This window comes from Pollicipes pollicipes, unplaced genomic scaffold, assembly GCF_011947565.3.
Source record: "Pollicipes pollicipes isolate AB1234 unplaced genomic scaffold, Ppol_2.1 Scaffold_2543;HRSCAF=2982_pilon_pilon_pilon, whole genome shotgun sequence".
NCBI classification, from domain to species: Eukaryota; Metazoa; Arthropoda; class Thecostraca; order Pollicipedomorpha; family Pollicipedidae; genus Pollicipes; species Pollicipes pollicipes.
The window spans coordinates 554,059-574,745 of NW_023596133.1; the positions used below are offsets into that span (position 1 = coordinate 554,059).

Consider the following 20,687-nt stretch of genomic DNA (forward strand, 5'->3'; position numbering starts at 1 on the left):
GAAAATTTTCAAAAATCTCGTCATTTGACCTAGCCTTTTGCAATGACCTGAACTGGAATGCCGTTTGAACTTGCCGACAGTATGCAACAAATATTCAAGAATGCTCTAGGACGCAGACAATCGTGTGGCAAAGAAGAACATGACCCCTGGGCCAAAAGGCTTACGCGAGGGGCTGGGCAATTTCATGCGAGTGCAGCGCCTCTAACGTATATCATGCGATTTCAGGTGCAGCAACAAGTGCCTAAAACGACAAGGATTCACCCCGCTACGCTTAGGTAGATCGGAACCCAAGCGCTCTAACCAACTAAGCTTTCGGAACGGACGGACCTGAACGGACCTTGTATGTTTTATGTTTTATGTTTTATTTTTTATTTTATGTTTTATGTATGTTTTATATATATATATGTTTTATGTTTTATGTATGTACCTATATGTTTTATGTTTTATGTATGTTTTGCTTCAACGCCATGACGTGACGTGTCATTTACGTAACCTGCAGAGATCCCGCTCAATTCATTTCTTCCCTGTTTTTAAGTTCGTAAAAATTATTGTTCCTGGTCGCGTAGAAGCTGAAGCTGCGCATATCAACCCTACGGCTGCGCTCAGGAGCAGCGTCACCAGAGGGGCAAGGTGACAACTGCCCTATTGCCATTTGCCAAGGGGTTAACGGTATCCCCCCAGCCTGTTTTCAGCAATCTGGAGAACAACGTGTGTGAACCCAGCTCCCTGAAGTTGTCAAAATTGACGGCCTTCTCATGGACTTGTTCGCCCGTTCAGCCACAGCTGAATGCAGTTTCAGCACGCGACAGGGGCTGAAACTTGTTTGGTTTAATTATAACGCAGAGGAGGATCAACACAGCAGCAGTGTGCCACGTGCATCGCCTTCGCCTGGGTAGAATCGATACATTTCATGCCGCGGTCGCTTTTGCCAGTCTAAACGCATCACGTTAGAGAACGTTTGGCTGCGCTTAGGGTCCCACCATAAACGTTGTTGGTGTAGACCTGGTAGGAGTACGTGAACTCTGCGATCCTCAAGCTGTGTGTTGTTAATATATTTTTATCGCTCCCATAAAAACAGTGGGATTTTTTCTGCCATAATTTTCCATAGAGAACCTAAATGCTCTTGGAATTGGGCCAAGCCCACACCGTAGCTGCAGGGCAAATATGCATGAAATATCACTCTGCGAAGCTTCAGCCACCACTCAAATATATGTTTCTTTCTGGTTCATGACATAGCCAGATCGTCTAGGCGATAATATGTACCTGCTGCGAGGAAGCTGCGAAACTGCGATAATGTGTTTTCTGCCGACATGGGACAACGGTCCGTCCTTCCACGTTGGGAAGAAAAGAGAGACAACCGTTTGTAACATGTTTCCAGCCAACGCTCGCGGGGCCAATGCTAAATTTGCAGGAATTTGTGAGTCTGAATCCAAGCATCTATCCCCAGTTCCCGCGCCGCTGTATCTTATGGTGGAGCAGCGCAATGCAGTGTTGATAAGTTGATGGGTTCGTATAGCAGTGATCATTCACAAGGACACCACTTATTCAGCCTATTATTTCTCGCCCATTTTTCATTCAGGTGTTGTCATGGTTTTACGCCCTCGTCACCCTATCAAGCATTTTTGGCACCGTCGCTGAACCATGGATACCATTGACATAAAGAAAGGAGAAGCCAGCATATCTTGTACACACTGATGAAGATTACGAGCTTAGTACGTGCGTGGTCGTGAATTGCAAACGGGCTTAATTTGTGTTTTGTTCCACAAATACCTCCATCTGCTGCTGTGTGAGCGGGATCAGAATGTAGTACGAGAAAAAAAACTTTGGCCGCAGAAAAACGTTTAATATTCATCTTACCACCATGGCCGTACAATCTTGCTGAAATCTTTCACCCGATGCAGCGCTACGGTGAGCACATCAGCCCACAAAAACTACTACCCGGTAGACACTACGGTAAGTACTTTAAACCACGAAATCTATCACCCGGCGCACCGCTACGATAAGCGTCTCAGCCCACGAAATCCACCGCCGGATGCACCACTGCTAACACACTAGGTCAGTGGCGATGAGCGTTGCATGGTCGGAACAGCACAGCTGCTTCCCGTAATGGCAGTCGAAGGAGTCCGGTATACACTCATCGTGCCTGTGCAAGCACGTTGGTCTGCCTCGCCGGTTCAGCGCACACACCGGCCTTTTCCTCGGGCACTCCACATGCTCGCAGGGGTCGGGGAAGGCGGGCTGCGAGCAGTTGCGCGTGCTGTGACCGCCAGCCGTCTCGCAGCAGAGCAGATCCGCGCCGGCGCAGTCGCGGTCGTAATCGCAGAGCGCTTTTTCAACCGGCGACACTTGGCCTGGCGGCGGGCAGAAGCCGCGCCTTGGCAGCGCACGCGGAACGCATCGAGGGCGGTACAGGCAGTCGAGGGAGCCGCTGCAGTCGGCACTCGCCTCCTTCCGCCGGACCACGTTGCAGACGTAGTCTTTCTTGCAATTAACGGCAAAGCACTTGTCCCGGACGCATACAGGAATGGGGGTAGCACGGTGGTGCAAAGCACTGCGGGGCGTGCAGCACGCATACTTTCGATCTCCCAGCACTGGATGTCCTGACAGCTGGGCGGATGCGCGGGCGGGTCGGGGTCCGACACGCACTCAGCGTGCTTCCAGAAGCTGCCGCGGCGGAAGGTCACTCGCAGCTGGCACCGCTCACCGAACGGGCAGCGCCTCTCGCAGCGGTACGAAGCTGTCGGGAGCGCGGTCATGTTGTCAGAGTGGTGCGATGAGGTACGGCCGTGAGCGGCAATGGCCGCATGGGCAATGGGCGCAATGGGTAAGCACAGTTAGCAGCTCTCGATTTTCGGATCTTGGAATGCATGGTGCATTTGGAGCTATCCATGATTTCAAATCTGATCGACGGACTGACTTTTGAGAGATCTGAAACGAATTCTTATAGATTAAACGAGGGATTTAGTTTCGTGAAATCAGTTGGGGATCTGAACGGGGAAAATGGCTGAACCTACTCTCAACATACCTGTAGGAAAACCGGATTTGTCCGCGGAAGTCCACATTTGTATCACATTCGAAGGGCGCTGAAGGCCTCCCCCTCCCCCCGTCCAACTGAATAGGAACTAAGCTCTGGGTTAGTCTAAAAAAGGCTGCGTCAGGGGCGAGGAACGGGAGGCACGGTTACATAAACAAAAATATGTTCTCCTCCAACCAGAAGGCCAGAACAACAACATGAAAGTAGGGACTTCTTCATTTATTAAAACCTTTTGAGAGATGTGCAACAACCAGTTCTTTTAAGTTCTTCCATGATCCACTCTGAGTAACACAACCCATTTGAAAGTACCATCCCGGGAGACGAGTCTAGCCGCTTGAGTGCGGCAGGCATCCAAACGCGCACTGCGGACCGGACCTCGGAGCACAGAGCTGCATCGACATGGATAAGCCACGAACTACACAAATAACAAAAGCGATGAAAGCTTGACTCTAAAGCCGGCTGGCGGTTGCACGGAGAAAACGCCATCGCATCGATGGATATCATATCATATCGACATGACATCGATAGGCACGCGTCGTAATGTAACACAACATCTTTATGATTACGAGATTAAATAGGTGGCCTGTCACGGACACGAGGCGCTTCAGCAGATGCCATCTAAGTTATCCCGATTTAGGGACGAGTAGTTTCAGCTGCCTACAAGCTTCCCGAGCTAGCAAGCTATTGGGCACGCCCATTCGACATCGGCCTTCATTTCTTTGCTGACGGTCGTGATGCCTACCTTGAAGCTGCTCGACACCGACACCGAGCAGCAGCGTAAGCCAGAGGCACGCTCGCGACGGTACCATGACGCTGCCGACCGCCGGGCGGGCTGTTGACTGACTCAAGTCACCCGCTGCGGCCAGAGGTCACCTAGCGCCGCTCTCCTCCGAAGACCTCTCCTCGCAGAGGTATTCTGGTCAGGGCCAGCGGGGTGGCGACAGCCAAGCATAAGAAGAGATCACGCCGGATTAACTTCTTAAGACTGGTAGAAGCGTGTGCCGGTTAGGCGATCTTTATCTAGCGAAATAAGACCGGATTGCAATGTCGGAAAAATACGCATTCGACGACTGCCGCTTTCACGATTGCACAACGCCTCTAGCAGGCGTTTAACATTTTTTTCGTTTGCTTACGGAGACGTCAACGTAGCTACAGCAGATGTCAGGCTGCAGGTAATCATCTTTCAAGGCGCACGTGCAAGCAGTTGATGTATAAATTGACGAACGGAGACATCAGGGACCAGACTTGTGCTCAACTCAATGCTTTTTGTGCCGGCTCCAGTCCGGCTCACAGATATAAGGAGTCGGCTCAACTGATGACTATATATCAACTCATATATATATATATATATATATATATATATATATATATATATATATATGTATGTATATATATATATATATATATATATAATATGTGTGTGTGTATGTATAAGTTATATCGTATATCATTATATATCCTATAATACATGGCATATATATAATATGATATGTATATATATATATATGTATATATACATATATATATATATATATATATATATATATATATATATATATATATATATATATATATATATATATATTAGCGGGAGGCGAGGTTAAAAAACAATCACGACACTGAATAAAACACATGAATGAGACATGGGTTCATGGGTAACTGGCGTTCTCGTAAATGATTATTGCTACGCAGATTCTCTCGCATCTTCAGTTGCATTACCGCAAGGCGTGGGGGCGCGGAAACCAGCGATGGTGGCAGGGGCTGAGACCCATAAGTTTCTGAAAATTTAGCATCAGCCATTTGGCCGTTAACTGAAAAATTGGCTATCATCCACTCATCCCACCAACAGGGACGGACGTCCTTTCCTCCATGGCGGCGGAAATCGCAGTATCTTAGCTTGCTCTTAGCACAGTGCATATTATCTAGACCAGCTGGGCATACAAACGTGTTTGTCTGTGGTGACAAAACTTTGCAGGGCGATATTTAATGTATTTTACTCGCAGCTACGTTACGGCTTTGACGTCCGACCCCTAAAGTTTTTGTTTGCTTATGGACAAATAATTAGACATTAAATCTGGCCGCTTACAACAGCGTCGACAAAGCATCCAAACGACACCCTTCGTGAGTATCATAGGGTTCACATACTCCCTCCAGTACTGCACCACGGCCGTTTGTGGCGCAGTCCTAAGTGAAGCCAAGCGTTTTTGATTTGATGCGTTCAGGCTGGCAACAGCGACTGCGGCATGAACTGGATCGATTTGATCCAAGCGAAGGCGAGCACGTAACATACTACTGCTGCGTTGATCCTCCTCTGCGCGACCAGTAAGCAAGCATCCATTGGTAAAGGCTTTATGTCGATCAGTGCCGCGGGCTTGTGGTATGGGGCTGGCTGCGAACCCATTTTTCCGTTTTTTGTATTTTGGTAGGCTGTGACCTAACCCAAGGTTACCATATACTGGGAAGGATAGAATATCGACTATAGCACATTAATTGGTGAAGGTTTCATGGTGATCAGTGCCATTAGCTCGGGGCACGGGGGTGGCCTGCAGCGAGTTTCGGTGGTTTTGGCCGTTTTTGATGATATTTGACCGGACTTAAGGTTGCCATGATCTGGAAAGGACTGATTATCGGCTATGGCGCATCGACTTGTGACGGTTTCATGCTGATCAGTGCCATAGGCTCAGAGTATAGGGTTGTCCGCGGCCAATATTGGTGATTTTTGACCGTTTTTGATGACCTTTGATCTGACTCAAGGTCATCGTGTTCTAGGAAGAGTGGGATATCGACTATGGTGCATCGATTGGTGAAGGTTTCATGCTGATCAGTGCCATAGGCTCGGAGTATAGGGTTGTCCGCGGCCAATATTGGTGATTTTGACCGTTTTTGATGACCCTCGATCTGACTCAAGGTCACCGTGTTCTAGGAAGAGTGGGATATCGACTATGGTGCATCGATTGGTGAAGGTTTCATGCTGATCAGTGCCATAGGCTCGGAGTATAGGGTTGTCCGCGGCCAATATTGGTGATTTTGACCGTTTTGGTGACCTCTGATCTGACTCAAGGTCACCGTATTCTAGAAAGAGTGGGATATCGACTATGGTGCATCGTTTGGTAAAGGTTTCATTCTGATCAGTGCCATAGGCTCGGAGCATAGGGTTGTCCGCAGCCAATATTGGCAGTTTTGGACGTTTTTGGTGACCTTTAACCTGACTCAAGGTCACCGTGTACTGGAAAGAGTGGGATATCGGCTATGGTGCATCTATTGGTGAGGGTTTCACTCTGATCAGTGTCATAGGCTCGAAGCATAGGGTTTTCCGCAGCCAATATTGGTAGATTTGGCCGTTTTTGGTGACCCTTAATCTGACTCAAGGTCACCGTGTTCTAGACAGAATGGGATATCGACTATGGTGCATCGATTGGTGAAGGTTTCATGATGAGCGGTGCCATAGACTCGAAGCATGGGGCTGTCAACAGGTTTACTTGGCCTTTTAGTCCCTCCTCTCGCCAACGTTAAAGCTCCCAAATTGAACCAAACTCCCGGTTCTTTGTCAGAGGGATTTTTGATCTGGTGGCGCGTTCACTTCATGCTGACGGGCTGGCAAAATCCTAGCACCCTCGCCAGCCGGCGCATGATGTTACAGACCACGTGACTTTGTGGTCACATGACGTGACGTAGAGCGAAAACTGAGCTGTGACTGGTGCTGACAAGCTGACAATAGACCGAACGCGACCTGTGTTTGGTCTCTCGGGAAATGGGGGAGGGGGTAGTTCCCCTTGTTATTTTAGACTGGAAAACGCATTTGTTCGATTGTTTGACAAAAGCGATTGATTGCGCCACCAAAGGGAACGCACCCCTCTGGTGGTGCCGCGCCTCTGCGCCTCCGCAGCGTTGGTATACGTAGCTTCCGCGCCACCAGACATACAAATGTCCCGAGCTTGAAAAGAAGAAAGGAAGGAATGAAATTGAGTATCGTTAGGTTACGTGGGGGAAATGTTGCGACGTAATGGACGTAAAACAAAGCACAATTTTGGTTGCATGTTTTCATGTGCAGTACGCGTTGAAATCCTGTACCCGGATGTTGGGCCACATTTGTGGCCCATATAGATTTTCGGGCGCGCCGTGAAAATGAAGCGGCGCAATGTTCGTAAATCTTTAGTACGAGTAAGTGGCCAAAATATTTCTCGCGGGAGGGGGGGGGGGGGTCCAGACGCTAGATGCTCTCCGAAAACTTGCAAACTTGACCTTATTGCTGCGGAATCGCCCTGCACCTAGTGCAGATCTCCTTGCTTAGGGGGCTATGTTCCCTGTTGCCCACTTAGCGACGCCCTAACATTTCCTTGCATATCATAAAATGTAATTCGCAATTGTCAACGGCATTATTAGGTCGTTATTAGTTCATTGTATATATGACATGATCATATGTATATCAGGTCATTGACAGAGGCTAGACTGAAATAAATGTAGTTCATCTATCCTCCTTTATCACTTTATGTTTACTCGACTTTTACTTCAATTATTCTATTTAACAAATGAAAGAAGTTTCGGGAATCCAAAGCTGTGAAGCGTTTTTCGAATGCGTCTGATTAGCAATGATGCAATCAATACGGGCAAAGTCACTTAAGTGCAACAATCTGGAGATAGTTCCAGCCAGTCTGGCCAGTCGCTGTCGGAATACTCATTTAAGGCCGTTCCAGCGCAAGTTTTAAAAGCATGGAATGCTGAAAGATTAAATAAAACCAGTAAATGCATACGCAACACATGCGGAACGCACCTACAATATTCACCAAATCTCTCCAAGCCCAGCCAAGTTGAGGGTTCCAACTTTAAGGCCTTAGCGTTAGACTGATATCGGGCAACGCAGTGGACTCGCTTCAACGCGCGCTCGGGTGGGGCGGGGTCAAATTGATCCCCTCGAAGAGTTTCCCAGAATGGATTCCGAACGGTGCGGCGTAGCCGCACCAAATTTTGCATAACTGTAGAAAATTGAATAGCAGATCGTATGACATCTAAAATTTAGATGTACCTTGCAAGGTCGCTGACCTATGGCAGGTCGAAGTCAGGCCTTGGTTTCAGCGAAGGCAATTTCTAGGAAATCCTTTAATCTGATCCAACAACGAAATGTTAGACGAGGCCATACATCTCTGAGATGCTTTCTTAGGCAACAAAACGGCTGAATGAGCAAATAGCATTGATCTAAGGTCAGGTATGAAGGTCATACCAAGGTCAAAACAAACCTGTTTTGTTACTCTAGGGCTTGCTGTATGGGATAGCTTCTGGTGCTAATTTCAAATTTATTGATAGCAGGAACCGCATAATACATCTTCCAAGGACTTCTTAGAGGTCCCAATAGGCCATTGACCTAAAATGACTCATGTCAACATTTTGTTTTAGGAACATGCTTGCTAGCGTAATCTTTGTCGCTTAGTCAAATGCAAAACTCAAAACAATCTTGTATGATTTTGCTCACCTTGACCTTCAAAAGGTCAAACAAGTTCACTGGCCTTGAATGATCATGTGATCTTTCGCTTAGAAACGGTTGTCTAGGTTCTGGGGGGCACTTTGGAGACCAACCTGGAACTTGACCTTGTTTGACCTTTTTGACAGGAAGATCATGACCTAAGAACCTGAAAATTTGACCTAAGTGAGTTCACGTACGGGTTAACATACTCCGTAAATTTGGTGTCTCTAGCTCTTTCAGTTCCCGAGATCTTAGTGGGGGTCAAATTGACCCCTGCCGCCCGAGCGAAGGGTATCTAGCCGGCCATCCGGCCGCGTGTTAAGCTTCAAAATGGTCCCCGAGCACGCAACGGATGGTATGAAAGCAGGCTCGTGATATTTCACGCCGTTCCTCTCCATCATTTTGTGTGTGCGTTGCTTTTCCTAAGCCCGGAAACTTTAAGAGGAAGGACTTCCGTCCTCTATCAGCCGTCTTCGTCGCCATTAGGGTTTTGAAACGCGCTCAGCTGCTGGCGCTATGTGACATCGCCTGCCTCTCACCCTGGCAGGAAGGACGGACACCGCAGGGACGTCCTCTCGGCTAAGCCCGGCTGACGCCTAAGACAAGGCTTGTCTGCGTTCTAACTAGAAACTTCTTCACATCAGCGCTTTTGGAAAGACGATCGTTCGAAGATGTGACGATGCTCGATTGAAATATACCTTAAAAAGCAAAATTCATCAAAATCTTCCTACAAATTGTCATTTGTGGAGTACGGCAATGATCTCATGGTGCGGCAAAGATTTCATATACTTGCGCTTTCATGCAAGGCACCTACATAAGCAATTCTCCAGATGTGCATTTTTTCGAGTTTTTTTAATGGATGCATTCCTGGGATCAGAGGCTACGCTATGTATTACTCGTTTGAGCTCTGACCCCTACCATCCGATCGGACAGTTCCAGGTCCATGGCAGAATTTGGTGGCGAAACCTTAACGTGACGCAACGCTCGGCATGGCCCGTCCTGCCTCTGATGCCTCCTGACCTCAAGCGCGTCCACTGCCACCGGCTGCAGGCCATACTTATCAACGGCAAGTAGCTAGCGCCTGGAGCGATTCGAACCCACCCCGCCACGGGTGGAAGAATCAGAAGGCAGGCACTATAACCAACTGGGCCAGCGGAACGGAGGGCAATGACAACGAAATTCCGTCGTCGTCCGAGTCGTCGTTGGTAATACTCATGACTCATGGGTAATATAGCTTATTCATATTTATAAACTATATATATATATATATATATATATATATATATATATATATATATATATATATATATAAACAAGTAATAGGGATGGGACGCCATATAGCAGGGAGCCCATTTCCAGACGAGTTTCAATGAAGGTATTAAAGTCAAGGTAAACCGAAAGTGAAGTTTCAAAATCGGACATGAATCACGAAGAGCACATCTTATTAATCTAGATATGTCGTTTGTTATCTTGTAAATTCATTCTAAGGGTACCAGTCGCAGCAGCTGCATGTGTTTTACATCACGGTCACAAAAGCATGTGTTACATACACGACGCGTGCACTGTATGAGACTTTTATCACAAGGTAGGGTACATAGATCTGCTTATTAAGCTTTGATAAAGTCTGCCTTTTAAGCTTTGTTTTGTAGTCTCTGTGCCTTAGGCTGAAGGAGGAAAGTGTGTCTTCAGTTCGTTCAGCTTTACCACGCACTTGGGTGAGGAGGCGGAGAGGGGAGGGGTCAATTTGGCCCCCAGCTGGTCAATTTGACCACGGAAATTTTTTACAGAATAACTTCCGAACGTTGTGGCGTAGCCACGACAAACTTTGTACAGCTGCAGGCAATTCAATAGCGGAGCTTTTGGTATGCCAAATCATATGTACCTTGTGAGTTCAAAGCCAGACCGTGGCTGTCTGCGGAGACAACTTTAAGGGAATCTTTCAACCTGATGTGGCAACAGGGTGTTGGACGAAGTCATGCATTTCTGCCACAGTTTTATATACAATACAACAATTAATTTAAGAATGCAACGAACTCCGCTCTCCTTGCGTCAGGTATGAAGGTCAGCATATAACACGCGTGAAAACATGCAGACCTGAGCACTGGCTCGTGACGGCATCTGTTTGTTAATAAAAGGGCCAAGGCATGCGAGGTAGCTGAATCCGTTGGATCCACGGGAGCATCCGAGTGCAATAGGGCCATCCATTCCATACCGAAAACCACATGCTGAGGATCATTTTGTCTTCAATCCCTTTTATGATGTGTTTGTTCATATTTATCCCAATCCACAGCACTTAATTATGCACATATTTTGTCCAATGAACTGCTTTCAGTTTGGCCCTTCACAGTGTCCCCTTCCACACTTTGTCTCCTGCTTCTTTCCGATTCGACTTGCGTCCGTGTCAACTTTCATCGTTTTCGACTTTTTGTCCTTCAATCCTTCATTCTACTTTTTTCCTGTCAACTTGCATCCTTTTCAAATGTTGTGCCTGGACTTTTTCGTTTCGCTTTTTGGATCGACTTCTATCCCTTTGGACGTTCAGTCCTTAAATTTTTCCGATCTGACCTTTATCCCTGTGGACTTTTATCCCATTCGAATATTTGCGGTCGGCGTGTTTCGTTTGACTTCTTCCATTCAACTGTTTAATCCGGCAACCATGTGAGGTATGTACTCGGCACTCGTACGAAGCCTCATTAGGTTGGCACTTATGCCCGCTTATGCTGGTGCGTGAAGCCCCTCACATGTGGGGCGTCGCGAGGGTGCAGGATGAAGCGGCATGAGGAGAGAAGATCGAATCCTACTTCTTTCAATATTTGATGCTTATTGAGTAGGACGCTGCGATTAGAAACGCACGACACAAAGCGCAAAATTAGCTTTTTTCTTTTTTGAACTGTGCGAAAATAAATCGGGATTTGATAGCTGGCTCTGGTGGCGACGCCGTGGGGAATTCATCGATTCGGAATTCAATCAGACTTTGAGACTGCAAGGGGGAAGCACTCTTCCGTGCGCGGCAGAGCATGCTACCATTAGGTAATAAATAACGTTTGCACATTTCAATCCATCTTATTTTGTAGGCTGGTCATTTAGCACTTTGGTATGCTGTTAAAGAACTAGCCCTCACGGAATTAAATTGGCTAAATTACAAGACATCCATTCGTTTAATGGATGGATATCATGTAATCAGCACACATCAGGCGCGCAACAGTGATTTGATCACAATGAAGCATGTGGCAATCCTATTTATACCACAAAAGTTTTCTATACCACAATTACAACAAACTTGACCCAGCCGTTATTTAAGGAACGCATTTTATGCTTGATTGAAACATATATGATTGAAACAAGTTGCTTTTAGCACCAAGATCATGGAAACATTGGTCAAAGTGAGCTATTTATGAGTTATTGAAAATAATTGAGCATTGTTGAGCAGCATTGACCATTAGGATGTTGCTGATTACGATTGTTGTTGCCGCGACATAGCTGGACGGAAAGAAATGTGGTACGCCACCGAATTCAGACCAACATTTTCGCACGCCGCTCGCGGGTCACGCAAAAATAGTAACTTAAGTAAAGCACCACTGTTTCTACACGGGATACTGTGCCCTTTATCCAATGATGAAAAATTATACTGGAGTAGGCTGTGGTATTCAACCGAATGACTTGCTCTTAAACCCCGTCACTGGGCTCATTAATGTAGCCGGATGTTTACCGTCCCATAAACAGAAAACATAAATGTTTGTCGTGTAAAGCAGCGCATCTCCCCGACACAAGAACACGTCCCAGAAATAGAAAAAATCGTGTTTGCTTTCACCGCCAGATAAAAACAGCAGCTGTTGAGCGGATAAACGATGCGATAGATTTTACACTCCTAAGGCCATAAGATGCGCAAAGGCTTGAAATGTTAGACTGAAAAGCTCTGGAGTACGATAATGACATTAGCCATCCATAACTAACCCAGTCCCCGTCCCTCCTGTAAAAAATCCGTGCCCCCCCGCCCATGGCCACCACAGAAGAGTGCGCACGTGCCTCCAGTGCCCCCTTCTAGATCCGCCCCTGCACGACTAATAGCTGCTCAAATTAACTAGTTTTTATTATACGAAATTTGAATATGACTTGCCCGTCGTCAAAACGCATAAATTGACACCACTGCCTCAACACCAACATTTCGGGCAGTTCCAATTCATTTCAGACAAGCACGGCAACCGCAACCCGCGGCCGGCGTTCCACTCTAAAATACCGGTCGAGCAGGCGCACAGCATCTGCTGCGGAGTTTGAAGGTCAAAGTCAAGCCTCGTTTGCGTCCATCCTCTCAGCGCTCAGCTGGACGCCGTTCGTTGGTTACGCCAGGCAAGTATCTGTGAACGACGCCGGTGAGGCAGAGCTCGAGGGCACCTCAATCTCATCGGGGGCAGTCGACGGGTTGGAGCGAGACTGTGAGATGAACCTCCGAACAGCATGCTGGCGGCAGTACTGGTGTTCGTCTTGGCGCTGGTTACGTACGCGGTTCACAGCGCGCTAAGGACCAGTCACCATCCACCGGTGAGTGGGGCACGACCGCCGCCGCCGGTGGGCGGCGCGCAGGCCCTCCAATTTTCGCGGTATGTCGCACCGCCGACACGGGTGCGGAGGGTCAATGCTTGTTGCGTACAGGCGTTGATGAGGCTCCTAAGCCCGGCGATCAGCTGATGTTTGGCCAGTGTTAACCCGCTAAACCCGACCGACCTCTGGTGATGTTTACAGGAACGGTTTGGGAAGCGATGAGGTTTCTTGAAACGGGTCTGTTCACACACAGTTAAGTCGCTTTCGGGTGACATTGTTCTGAAGGGGTATGAAGGGAAGACATTTAGAATCGGTCGTTTAGACGTAACAACTGTGTTATTTCGCTGCAGCTACCAAAAGCGACTGTCTTGGCTATGTCTACGTTTAAAGTACAAACACGTGACGACCATGCTGAAAGGGGCAGGGACTAAAAACCGACGTATGAAGCAGACACGCTCGTCCTCCGAAACAGCTACACTGATCGCCTTGAAACCCTTACTAATCGATCAAATGCGTTGAATGAAGTGGCAATATCATGCACTAATCTGGGGTAGAAACACCGCCAAAACGTGAGGGGAAGATTTCGCATGCGTAAGCAGACAACTCAGATCTCAGAACCTACTGCTTTGGTTGTTGTGAAAACCTGGCCATTGGATGTACCATACCTGATTCCCTGTTGCCGTCAAAAATTAGGTTGCTATGGCATGTCAAAATTCATCAAATTTCACAAATTCCAACATTCTTCCTTGCAGACAACTCAGTCAAAAGTTATTTATCGGATCATCTCCCAAACCTTCACTGTTCGATAGGACATGCCAAGAAGTTGTGGTGTATGTCACGAGGCCAAGGGTCATGTTTGTTTTTTTAGTGCCCAAGCGCGCAGACATTTTTTAAGATTTTTGCAGTTGTGCACATTACAACAACATTTGTACATATTTTGCGCGCAAATGCAAGGGCATCGCCTTCGTGTTGGGTGAGCAAAGACACACAAAACACTGCACAAGACATTCCGTTTTCGGCACACTTGGGACAGCCGTAATCGTAATCGTAAATGTAATCGTAATGTAACATATATCCTTGAGATATTCAGCTCTCCCTGACTGTAGATTGCAGATGAAGTGGGGTTCATAATTTGTGTTAGCATGGCTAGCCCATGTTCATCTTATAATGCTCAAGATCCTGTCAGAGCTGATCACTGATAATATATCTACGTAATATGGTGTTTGAACATGCGTGCTCGCAAATCATAGCAATAACAGCCTCGACGCCCGGCGTTGTAGTCTCCAGGCAGTGCGGCGCCGGCTTGCGGCTGTAACACTAAGTGGTGGCCAATGAACAAACGAAAAAGATGACGCATCTTAAGGGAGATGGCTGGTGAACTAGGTAAATCGGCATGCATGTTGAATGCAGTGCAAAAGTAAGCCAAATGCAACCTTTATCTGAAAAGTGTGGGGGGGGGGGGCAGTTAACAGTGCTGGCCCACCTTGAAAAGTGTGGGGGGTGGGGGGGGGGGGGCATGGCCCACTGGTCCTCCCTGCTCCTACGCCCATGCTATGCGGTATCTATCCCCGACACTATGCACCATTCAGCACCTGACTTTCAGCAGAACACATCCGCCGAAATTCAATAACAAAGGACGTCACTGACCTAATAACGCCAGCCCAACCAAGTTGCATGCTTTCTTGAGATTCCACATACAAAGGAAAAGGTATAATTGTGAACGGCACCATATTTGCGGCCCCCATAGAGAATCAGGTACGGTGCATCCAATGATGAATATCTTACAGCGATTAGCGTAGAAGGTTCTGAAATCTGTATTGTCAGCTTTTGCGTGTGAAATTTCCCCTCCACGTTTGGAGGCGTTTGACCACAGGTCAGGTCATGATCTTATCATCCCATTACTCACCTCACTGCACTGAATCGATTGGTGGAGGTTCCGAGGTGATCAGATGAGATGCTTCGGAGAACGAGCGTGTCTGATTCATGTGTCAGTCTTTTAGTCCCTGCCTGAAAGAGGCTTTCAGTACTCCCTGGCAATCTGTGTCCGAGGGGCACAAGTGAATATGGACAGGTGTGATCTGTGATACGCCATGTCACGTCACAGGCATGAAGGGCAGTGGGCAAGAGGGCGTTCGAGTTATCTTCCAGAGCTGCCAGATTTGTACCATAAAAGAGAGTGCTCCACATGTATATGGGGTTTTGAACCAAAGTAATCCTCTTGAGCTTCATCCAATGCAGTTCACAGTCCTGCCCTTCTAAAAACCTAAGCTTCTACAGGTTCTGAGTTTTGGACCCGCGAATGTGCAAAATAATTTTGGCGACACTATTTCAAGGTAATGCAGTCATCTATCAACGCCATAATAACGTCATTCAAATGCTGCCATTCCATTAGCCATGCGGCGATCAAGGCCAAGAAAAATATGTTTGTCGAGTCGTTCATATCTGGCATTCTTGAGCATGATTTCCAGATATAGCGTCCGTTTATTGGCTCTCAATCAATGTTTTGCAAGATGTGATGTGGTGATCAAACAATGACGCATTCAGAAGCATATTTGCTAAACAGAGAAACTGTGTTGTCTAGAGCAGTCTTTTCCTCTTAAAAGTAAACCAATAGTTATAGATGAGCTTATTCTATTACGTCTAATGCTTGCTTCGAATCTTCAAATGTGTAGCATTCTCTGTGTTATGGAGACTTTGGGAGATAAAAGTAGCGTCAAATCTGTAATGAATATGAATATTCTAGTACAGTGTGCTGTGCTCATATTGTACCATATTAAAGTACCGTGCTCAACACCTTTCACAAATTATTCCGGGGAACTTTAGAGGGAGGATCCAAGGTTTTCCTCGTAGGCCGAGGAGTTAAAAGGTCAATCGCATTAATATCTGACCTTTTAGGTTGTATGTCTCACCGCTCATCGGGCTTACATCTAATTTCCGGGGAATCCAGTCTTCCGGAACTTGCACATCCTCGAGAGTTCCACATGACACACCAATGACGGTCCGACATTGTTCCAGGTCCCAGGGGTCCACCATTCATCGGCCAGGCCCTCTCCATAGACTGGCGGCACCAGGAACGGACGTACATGAAATGGTTTAAGAAATACGGCCCCATTTTCAAGGTCAACGCTGGTCCAGAAACGTTAATTGTTCTCTCGGACCCAGAACTGATCAGGGAGGCTTTGAACAAAGCAACAACGAGTGACAAATCCACCAACGAATTCTTCAAGCTGCTCTACGCCGACAAAGGAATTATCTTCTCTAGTGGTGACCTTTGGCGGCTTACGCGTCGTTTCACCCTCTTTCATCTGAGGAACTTTGGCATGGGGAAGTCAAGGTTGGAAGCTGTCATGCAGGACCAGATCAATGACTTCATCAACGTTGTGTTAGCTCCCAGTGAGGGGAAGCCTATATTGCTCGACAACAGTATGAATGTAGCTGTCTTCAACATTCTCTGGGGAATCGTGGCTGGAGAAAACCTAGGACATTAAAGACACCAGAATTCTGATGGTAATGGACAACCTGAACAAGATGAACGAAATCGCGGACCGCTTCGTGATCTTCGCGGCCATGCCGGCACTGTTGAAGCTGCCGCACCGTATGACCGGACTGGACCGGCTCCTCAAATACTTTCACTACCCGATCGACAACCTGCTGCAGCCGGCGCTCGACCAGCACCGTCGTACCGTCGACCTGGACAGCGAGCCGCGCGACTACATCGACTGCCTCCTGCAGGAGCAGAGCAGAAACCCAGCCCTCTTCACTGACAGCCACCTCCTGCGCACCATCATCGACCTCTTCTTCGCCGGCGCCAACACGACGACCACCACGCTCCGCTGGGCCTTCTGCTTCCTGTGCGCGCGTCCCGACGTGCAGGAGCGCCTCGCCTCCGAGCTGCACCGGGTGGCGGGCGAGGGGCGCGCGCCCACGCTCGCCGACCGGCCGCAGCTGCCGTTCACCGAGGCCGTGCTGATGGAGACGCAGCGGTTGGGCGACGTCGCGCCCACGGGGACTGATGCACCTCTGCAGCGAAGAGTTCCAGCTGGGTGGCTACACGGTGCCGCGGGGCGCGCAGGTCCTCCCCCTGTTCACGGCTGTGCACCAGAGCGAGGCGCTGTTCCCGGACGCGGCCCAGTTCCGGCCGGAGCGCTTCCTGGACGCCGAGGGCAAGCTGCAGCCGAACCGCGCCCTTATGGTCTTCTCCGTGGGCAAGCGGGCCTGCCTGGGGGAGGCGCTGGCGCGTGCCGAGCTCTTCCTCTTCGTCACCACGGTGGTGCACAAGTTCCGGCTGCGCTTCCCCGACGGCTTCACGCACGACTTCGGTATTAACCAGAACAGGGCCCTCATCAATGAACCGAAGGAGTATTCGTTGATCGTGGAGAGGCGCTGATTCCAAGCAGCAATGATTTGGTTCGGATGCGTTCATGAAGCTCTGTGTTTCCATTTATGTCAAACTAAAACGATTCAAATGGTAGACAAGCAAGCATGCCCACGGTGCCAAGTTGACATGCCGACATGCCGACTATTGTGCCATGCTGACATTGTGCACTGGCAAAACTCAGTGGGCAAAAGCAAATAAGCATATTTACTCAGTTCAGCAAACCATTTTTAGCCTGACATGAGTGCAAGAGTGACTTAATTATATGATGACTATGAGGGTTAGAGCGGATAGTAAGTTAATGTGAGAGTAATAGTAAGTTGAAACTGAAATGGAGCCAGGGGCTGTAGTTTCCTATTTAGTTGGGGGCTTGAGCCCCCTCCCCCCAACTTGGGCTTCAGTTCCCCAAATCTTGGGGAGAAAATGGGCGGCATCCCTGGAGAAACTTGTTTATTGGCATATTTTTGGGGTGAATTGGGGTGAATGGCATATTTTCGGCTCCATTTCAGTTTTTGGGAGAAACTTGTTTATTGGCATATTTTTGGGGTGGGCTGGGCAATTTTTCACTGTCGAGCCCGCCCCTCCACCTTCCGCAACTCATTTCGCGAAGCCACGCCTCTGAATGGAGCGAGCCAAATATCATAATCAAATACCTCTGCTAACCGTGGTTGTAGTGGTGAGCATATGTTACATTCGCGTGTTGATTAGGTATGAATGCTGTCAGCAGCCATGAACGTTTGCAATTATCACAGCGCGCGGCATTAAAAGGACGAAAGGCCACGGAAGTGGAAGTGGCTACGGCTCACCCGCCGCAGCGACTTACCAATCGCGTTGAATGCTAATGCCAAACAAACGTCGGAAGGTTATCTGCAGAGAGGTGTTGGCGATGCTGTTGTATGATTGAGAAAGTGTGAATGAAGTGGAAGAAGTACGCAGATCTTGAAAATGAAAGGGCTTGTCGTCGAAATACACATTTGCTTTCCTTTCAGACCGGTTCGTCTTCTTAGAACGTTACCGCTGTGATATGCTCGTGGGCAGCACGAGTGGTGTCTGTTCGTCGCAACAAATCATACCACATACCACAGGTGAGTACAGAAGTACCACATACCACAGATGAGTACAGAAGTGCTGAAGGCTTCCTCCGTAGAAGCCACGAATTTGTGATCCCTGCACTGATCTAGGAACCGCAGAGACAGGGAAGGACCCGTCACCGCCTCCAGACGACAAAAGTTGCTTCCTTGGCAACACCAGTTGGGGGCATTCTGAAACGCTGCAAGAAGTCCAAGGAGACAAAGGAGCGTGTTGAAAAAGGTATCTCCTCCCCGCGGTTATGGCCGAGCCCTCAAACCTTGGCTACCGAGGGGACGGAGCGTTCCGCCAGCCCAAGCGTCCAGCGCATTCCATCGTTCGCGCCTTTCCCCGTGAGGCACGTTTCCGTCTTCCATCCTCCCGTGCGGAAACAGTCCGACGGTCTGGTCACTGCGCATATTTCACTGGCCCTGTCCCGTCCCCCCCCCCCCCCCCCGTAGTGCGAAGGCTGTATAGGGCAGATCATTGACGGAGATAGAACAGGAGACACTCGAATTGAGCAGGAACAGGGGTTGCAAGACGCTAAAACGCAGAATGGGCGACTTTCAATTGGATTTGTCCGCATCCTCACCCGCAGGAGTTTTGTGCCCGGTATCAATTTTTCGGAGTCGGTTACGCCGCGATATCACGTTTTGTGACGTCAATTTAAAACAAACGCTGTTTGGAAGAAGAAAGGCCTGTCGCAGTTTAAAACAAGCGGCAAGTGTGCACATGAGGCAAAAATCCACTTATTTGCGTCACGATGCTTCAAACACAACTGGACGAAAAGTTACAAGATATGGCGACCAATATCAGAATAGTGTGTACCGCGATCCATAGCTTTTGCTCACAATGCGCTGATCCTTAAATAAGTGAGCGCGCACGTGAGGTGTGCGCACCGTTGCACGGCAGGTACTGCCGGGAAGTCGGGGCGGGGAAAATTGCGAGATAGAAGATCTTGTCCACTTGAGCTTATTTGATCATCGACAAGACCCAGGTTTTCTTAATCTCGCATCGTGCTCATGGAAGGCCCAGATGCATGAGCTCAGGATGATATATCCATTACTTTAAAAAGTAAAGCGTGGACATGATGGGTGTCACTTCTAGGGTATCAAAAAACAACTTAAAAGGCACACCTTCAACAATCATGGCTGCAGCAGTGTTTCGATGTAAAATAGTCGCTTTGTGGCGGGATGAAGATAACAAGAGGTACGTCACAGAATGGTAAGTAACCAATTAGCGGAAAAATAGGTTTCGTTGATACCAACAACGTCTTCATATTCATATTGTTGTCTGTTATTGGTGTTTGTGCTTGTGTTACTACATATAGAAGATCGCTAAACTCTAAAAATGTCTAAGTTAATGTGAGAGCCTGTGCATTCAGTAAGTTATGTGATTTAGGAGCATGTGTTCTTGAATGGGCGAAGGAGACAGGCTGTGAACTGTTAGAACTGTTAGAACTGTTAGAAGAGCTGTTAGGAGACAATCCAGCACGCTTTTCGACCTCCGAATGTCCCACTTTCCGTTAATGCTTGACGTCAACCCTGTAACGACGCATGCATGTATGTATGTATGCAGTGACGTTTAAACACTCTTCACATAAAATGGCTATTCTGAATGTCGAGTCCATAAGACAAGAGGAGAGACATGTTAAAAGGGGTTGTCCGTAGCAACGATCGCACAGGATACATCAAAGACACATAGTACGAAACAAACCGCAGGTACAAACACACACACGCACACACATACACCACACACACACCACACACACACACACACACACACACACACACACACACACACACCACACACACACACACACACACACACACACACACCACACACACACCACACACACACACACACACACACACACACACGCACACACACACACGCACACACACACACACACACAGCACACACACACACACACACACACACACATATATATATATATATATATATATATATATATAATAGATATATATATATATATATATATGTATGTATATAGTCATATAACTTCCAGTTAAAAGTTAATCGTTAAACGATGCGAGTGACAAGGTGAGGCAAAATATTGTAAATATGTACTGCACCGTACATGAGGCACACCGCCTACCCGCCTCCGTTCTCACGCGGAAGAGCTACATTAGTATCTTGACGGGTAGAGTGTGAGCGAAGAGAAGGGTTGTCGTGCAACTGAAAGGCAAGAA

General features: G+C 47.8%; 1 pseudogene; it reads left to right on the plus strand.

Moving 5' to 3' along the window:
- Positions 1-16,087: 16,087 nt before the first annotated feature.
- Positions 16,088-17,588, plus strand: LOC119097672 (cytochrome P450 2B19-like; annotated as a pseudogene).
- Positions 17,589-20,687: the final 3,099 nt, after the last annotated feature.